The following is a 6,300-nucleotide window of genomic DNA, read 5'->3' as shown; positions in this document are numbered from 1 at the left end:
ACTGCAGCTCTGTTTACAATAGCCAGGACATGGAAGCAACCTAAATGCCCATCAATAGACGAATGGATAAAGAAGAAGTGGTACATATATACAATGGAATATTACTCAGCCATAAAAAGGAACGAAATTGGGTCATTTTTTGAGATGCGGATGGATCTAGAGACTGTCATACAGAGAGAAGTAAGTCAGAAAGAGAAAAACAAATATTGTATATTATTGCATATATGTGGAACCTAGAAAAATGGTACATAGATGAACCAGTTTGCAGGGCAGAAATTGAGACACAGATGTAGAGAACAAACATATGGACACCAAGGGGGGAAAGCGGCAGGGGTGGGGGTGGTGATGTGATGAATTGGGTGACTGGGATTGACATGTATACACTGATGTGTATAAATTGGATGACTAATAACAACCTGCTGTATTAAAATTAAAAAGGTACTAATAGGGAAGGACTCTAAGACACATCAATAAGTGAGAAAAATAAGGTGTAGAATGGAGTTATAATATGCTGCATTTGCATAAAAAATAAGAATTATTTTTCTTTTTGCAAAAAAAAAAAAAGAATCTGCCTGCTAATGCAGGGGACACGGGTTCAATCCCTGGTCCGGGAAGATCCCACATGCCGCAGAGCAACTAAGCCCATGGGCCACAACTACTGAGCCTGTGCTCTAGAGCCCACATGCCACAACTACTGTAGCCCACACCCCTAGAGCCCATGCTCCGCAAGAAGAGAAGCCACTGCAATGAGAAGCCCATGCACTGCCACGAAGAGTGGCCCCCGCTCACCGCAACTAGAGAAAGCCCATGCACAGCAACAAAGACCCAACGCAGCCAAAAATAAATAAATAAATTAATTAATTTTAAAATAGAAAAAAAGAAGATAAATTGCCAAGAAGCAAATGAAAAGAACCTAGTCTTGGACATGAGGAAATTTTCTTATCATCAATCCTCTTTGTAAATGTAGGATGTTAAAACTGGACCTAAAGTTTGTAAGATCAGGATTTTTCTATATTAATGAGGTTTTTTTCTTCCAGTTTTATTGAGATATAAGTGACATACAGCACTTATACAGATAAGCTTAAGATACATAGCATAATGATTTGATTTACTTACATGGTGAAGTGATTATCACAATATGTTTAGTAAACATCTCATATGGATACAAAGTTAAAGAAATAGAAAAAAATTTTTTCCTTGTGATGAGAACACTTAGGCTTTACTCTCTTAACAACGTTCATCTATAACACACAGCAGTGCTCATTATATTGATCATGTGGTACATTACATCCCTAGTGCTTATTTGTCTTATAACTGGAAGTTTGTACCTTTTGACCATCTTCCTCCAATTCCTCCTCCCCTCACCCCTGGCCACTGGTAGCCACAAATCTGATCTGTCAGATCAGGACTTTTATCCTTTGTGCCATATTTTAGACTAAAAATGATCATTCTCATAACGCAGAATGGAGGTTAGTTACCTTTAGAGTCAAGAAAAGTAAAAACAAAAGCTAGAATTTTCAGTACTTACTGTGCACAGTGTTTGAAGTGTCTTCCATGTATTAATTTCTTGTTCACAATCTTCTGCTGGCTTCCCATCCTACTCAGAGTAAAATACAGAACCTTCACCGTGCTATGATGTCCAGCGTGAGCTGGCACCGGATACTGCTCTCCCTTCTACCCCATGGCCTCCCCTTATTCCTTGAACACAGTTGGTGCTCTTCTGCCTCAGGGCCTTTGAACTTGCTATTCTCACTCGCTGGGTTATGCTTTTCCCCACTGAACTGCGTGGTGCTCTCCCTCACCTCCTGCAGGTCAGACTTTCCATGTCTCCCTCTGTATGTAACATGGGTGTGTGCACCGTACACCCACCATCAGTCTCCTCCCCTTCAACCCTTTTTCCCTGCTTTATTTATTTATTTTTCTTAGCATGTATCACCCTCTGATAAATTATTTATTGTCTGTCTGCCCCCAGTGGATTACAGACTCCATTAAACCTGGGGCTTTGTTTTATTCACAGAAACATGTTCTCAGAACAATGCCTGACACATAGTAATGTTCACTGAGTATTTATTGAATGAATGCATAAATTTAGTCCATATAAAAAGCCATTAGAGAAACGTACCCATGTATCTTTGGGGGCTGAAATATATGTTTCCATAGTGGCCAAGACCCTCCGGTTTAGCTGGATCTAGTTAACCTGGGCCAAGATGTCCCAGATGCAGAGCAGTGTGGGAAGATCTGCCCTCCTGGTTCATTCCAGCCTACAGCAGGGACAGCTAGAGGGCCTACAGCCCTCTTGAGGCTGGGATGACTGCTCTTTTCCTGAGAAGAATGAGATTAGGTGAAGGTCCCACTGAGGGCTGGCGGCATCTACTGGAAATAAACTTGGAAGAAGTGACATAGCTGGATAAAGTGGGGAATCATAAGAACGTTATGGAATGTTCGAGGTTCCCAAATGAATGTGTTCTCAGGGGAGAGCTGACAGTACACAGATGGACTGAAATTCTAAGTGGCAAACATCCCACTGAGCCGTACTCTGGAGGAGGAGGACTGGGCCCTGAAAGCCGTCAAATGTATTTTGAAGAATTTCACTCCGACCTGAGATGATCTCTTCAATTACTCTTCAGGTTGCTGTTCAAAGGAATCTGGGTTTTCTCCAAAGGAAGCCAGGTGACCAGGTTTCCTTTGGAACCCAAGTCAGGCAACTAACCATACTTCAGAAGCTGGACTCTGTGTCTTATGCCTCCACCCTAAAACTTCAACAGAACTGAGCTTCCATATGTCGTAGAACAAAGTAGGGAGCTTATCTGCTTAAGAAACAGCACGGTTGAAATAATAAAACTCTGAGAAGGAAGCTGTGTCTCATCTTACCAGCTGCTTACTTCCTGAAAAGCTGTACAAGAAAATAACATGTTCATGATGGGAATGTTTAAATCAGCTAGGTGATCCTGCTGATTAAAAGATTCCTATGGGAAATATTTTGGTAGAGTAAATAATCCTTAGTTTATAGATTCAAAAATGAAACACATTTCTAAACTTCCCATTTTCACACAGCAAAGTCTCTCTTTACATCAGCCTGTTTCACCTCTGAAAGCCACCTTGCTGAATTTCAGTATCAGTTATGCCAAATAACCATCTCTTGGCTGTGAAAGGATTTTCCTGCAGCCTCTCAAAGACAAGGACAGATGGCATTCCATTGGGGGTAATCCCAGCTCTTTGTTTTAGCAAATATTGACACTAATGTAGGAAACAGATCCAGATACTGTTTCTTCCTAACTCATTCTGGCAGTCCTGAAGGTTTGGAGATATGTATTGCAACGGAATTGGGAAAGTGCACTTACCACTGAATTAAGAAAGACATACATCAGGGTGAGTCATGTTCATGGTTAATTGATGCTTGTAAGAGTCACAAAGTAGTAAATAACACACTGTGATCACAAAGCACTTTCAAACAGAAATAAGACAGAAAGGGAGAAAGGAGGCAACTGAAGGAAAATGCGCTCCAAAAAAATTCCAATTACTGTATGAAACTCTTTTTTTTAAGATCCTTTCTAATCTAGATGTTAGTAACAGCAAGGTTATGATAGTTTTATTCAGAAAATTAGGGAATATTTACTGTAACTCAAAATTAGGATATACTGATGAAAAGGACTGAAAGTCATCATACATGGTCCTTTCTGGAGAGTAACTGGCAGACTATATCTAACTACTCCAAAAGTTTATATTCTTTCACTCAAAAATTTTGGGGAATTTATGCTATATAAATAATCAGATATGTGCCCAAAATTATGTCTAAAAGAAGTTTATTGTAAAGTTGTTTATAATAGTGAAAATATATGAAAACAACCTAAACATTTATCAGTAGTAAACTCTTTAACTAAATCAAGGCACATCTGTGTTCTGGGATATTTTGCAGCTTATAAAGATGACAATGTGGAACTATATTTGCTTATAGTGGTTTTTAAAAAGCAGTTACAAAAACAATTTGTTACAAAGACAAATTATTTTTATAAAAATTGTTATATAACTTACATATGGTATTATATAAATTATAAAAATTATTTTTATAAAAATAATATAAATACAGGTGTGTATACTACGTTAGAAAAGTAGTTATCTTGGGTGGGGAAATTCTAGGTGATTTCAAGTTCCTATTTCCTTTCTCTCTCATCTGTTGGTGTTGTTTTACAAGGAGCACATATTACTTCTATCATCAGGAGGAAAACTGAAAATTATTTCAAGTTTGTAGGAAGGAAGTCACAGATAAGTTTTTATCAACTTCTCTTACAAAAGCCCGACGAAGTGTTTTGCTGGGGTCTCCCAGCAGGTGAGAGGTGGGGGATAGGACAAGAGTCAGTGCAGATGGAGCCTTGAAGGTAAGACACAAGGACGAGGCCCAGGGTTCAGGTGGTTTCCAAGACGAGCCACCCACCCATCTGCCCTTCCCTGAACAGGCCTCCTGAGTGCTAATGTCGTAACTCCTGTTTCAGCGACGCTCCTTCCTCTATCCTGCCTCTGAGGTTGCCATGAACATGGCGGTACCCAGAGTATCCCAGTCTTTACGCAGGGACAAAAATCGTTCTTCTAGACTAACAAGAACAAAACAAAAAGAGAAGGAAAATTGTAAAATATGTGTATTACATTCCTAGAAATGCCATAACAAATTACCACACAAAAACTTGGTGGCTTAAAACAACAGAAATGTGTTCTCTCACAGTTCCAGGGACCAGAAAGTCTGAAATCAAACTGCAGGCAGGGCTGTGCTCCCTCTGAAAGCTCAAGGGGAGAATCCTTCCTGGCTTCTTCCAGCTTCTGGTGGCTTGTTCAGCATTAACTCCAATCTCTGCCCCTGTCTTCACATCACCTCCTTCTCTGTAGGTGTGTGTGTCCTTGTCTTTCTCTTAAAAGGACACTTGCATTGGATTCAGGGCTCATCCTAATTCAGTATGATGTCACCTCAATCCTTACCTTAGTTACATCTGCAAAGACCCTATTTCCAAAAATGGTCACAGTCTGAGGTTTGGTGTGGTGACGTGAAATCAGGGGGGGTCTATCCAACTCACTACAGTATCATAGACAACATTTGGTCAGCAAGCAGAAACTATGACTAGTATATAGCTTTTCAAAAGGTGGGTGAAGGCAGGCAGAGGTTGGCAGGGGCTCAGAAGCAGATCTAGATGGCCCAGGAAGCCCTGCCTTCTGTTCTTGTATCAATAGTTTGGCAATCAGAAAGCTGCTGCTGAGTTAAGTTCAGATAGAGATTCCAGAATTCAGGAAGATAAAACTAGGAATTAGAGAAAACCAGCAGGGACAAAGAAACAGTTAGGCAGGAATTGGTTAATGATGTGAATCAGTAAAGAGAACATTATAGCTGCTATCAAAAATACAAATATGCTTAAGGGAGATGATTAAGCGAATCAGAGAGTTTAGGTGCTAAACTAAACCTCCGTTAGATAATTTTAAAAAACCGTCAACCTTATTAAATAATGATCAGGGTCACTGGCCTCAAAACGAGTTTCTTATAGCAAAGGAGCAATACATCAGTCCTCTGTAAACTGCACTTATATTAATTCTCAATGGTGGTTGCTTGGGTTTTCTGCTTTGTGAATGATCAGTGACTTTCCCCACAACCCAACTTATGTGCTGCTTCCCTATCATCAAATAGTGTAAAGTTGGAGAGTGAAGATCAATGGGAGTGTTAGACTTTCAAAATGTCATCAGACAGGGGCATGTGCAAAAAAAGTAAGGAAGATGCATCACAAAGATGCAAACTTGTCAGAGAGAGATGCCTTTCAGATTCTTCTTCTAGTTGGAGATGGTTAAGAGTGGAGTGTATTGTCTTTTGCTTTCTTTCTAAAGTTGTGTGGTGGTGCTTTAGGTCTGATAGCCTCATAGTTAAGTGAGAACACAGACCTGGTAGTAATTTTTATTTTTCAGGTTTTAAAACTTTTTATTTGCCTATTTTAAAAAATTGTGCATTCCAATAATTAAAATCATTTGAACAACAACAACAACAAATGGCACTCTGATTAAACTGCATTTTACAGCCCGCAGGACACTGTGGACCAGCTTGCTCTTTACTCTGGATTTCACTGTCGTCCCACCCAGCCTCCTCCTTCACCAACATGCAAGTTCTTTTCCTTCCCTGCCAGCCAGACAGGCGGGCAGATGGGAGAGGCAGGCACGGCCTTCGTTGTCAGTAGTTCTCCATTCTTTGATGTGAAAAGGGGCAGCACAGTCATTTAAACTTGATCCAACCTCTTTGCATCTTACAAAGTTAAACAGCTAAAAGAAGTAAAA

The sequence above is a fragment of the Balaenoptera acutorostrata genome, chromosome 7 (assembly GCF_949987535.1).
Source record: "Balaenoptera acutorostrata chromosome 7, mBalAcu1.1, whole genome shotgun sequence".
Taxonomy (NCBI): domain Eukaryota; kingdom Metazoa; phylum Chordata; class Mammalia; order Artiodactyla; family Balaenopteridae; genus Balaenoptera; species Balaenoptera acutorostrata.
This window is presented reverse-complemented; position numbering follows the sequence as displayed.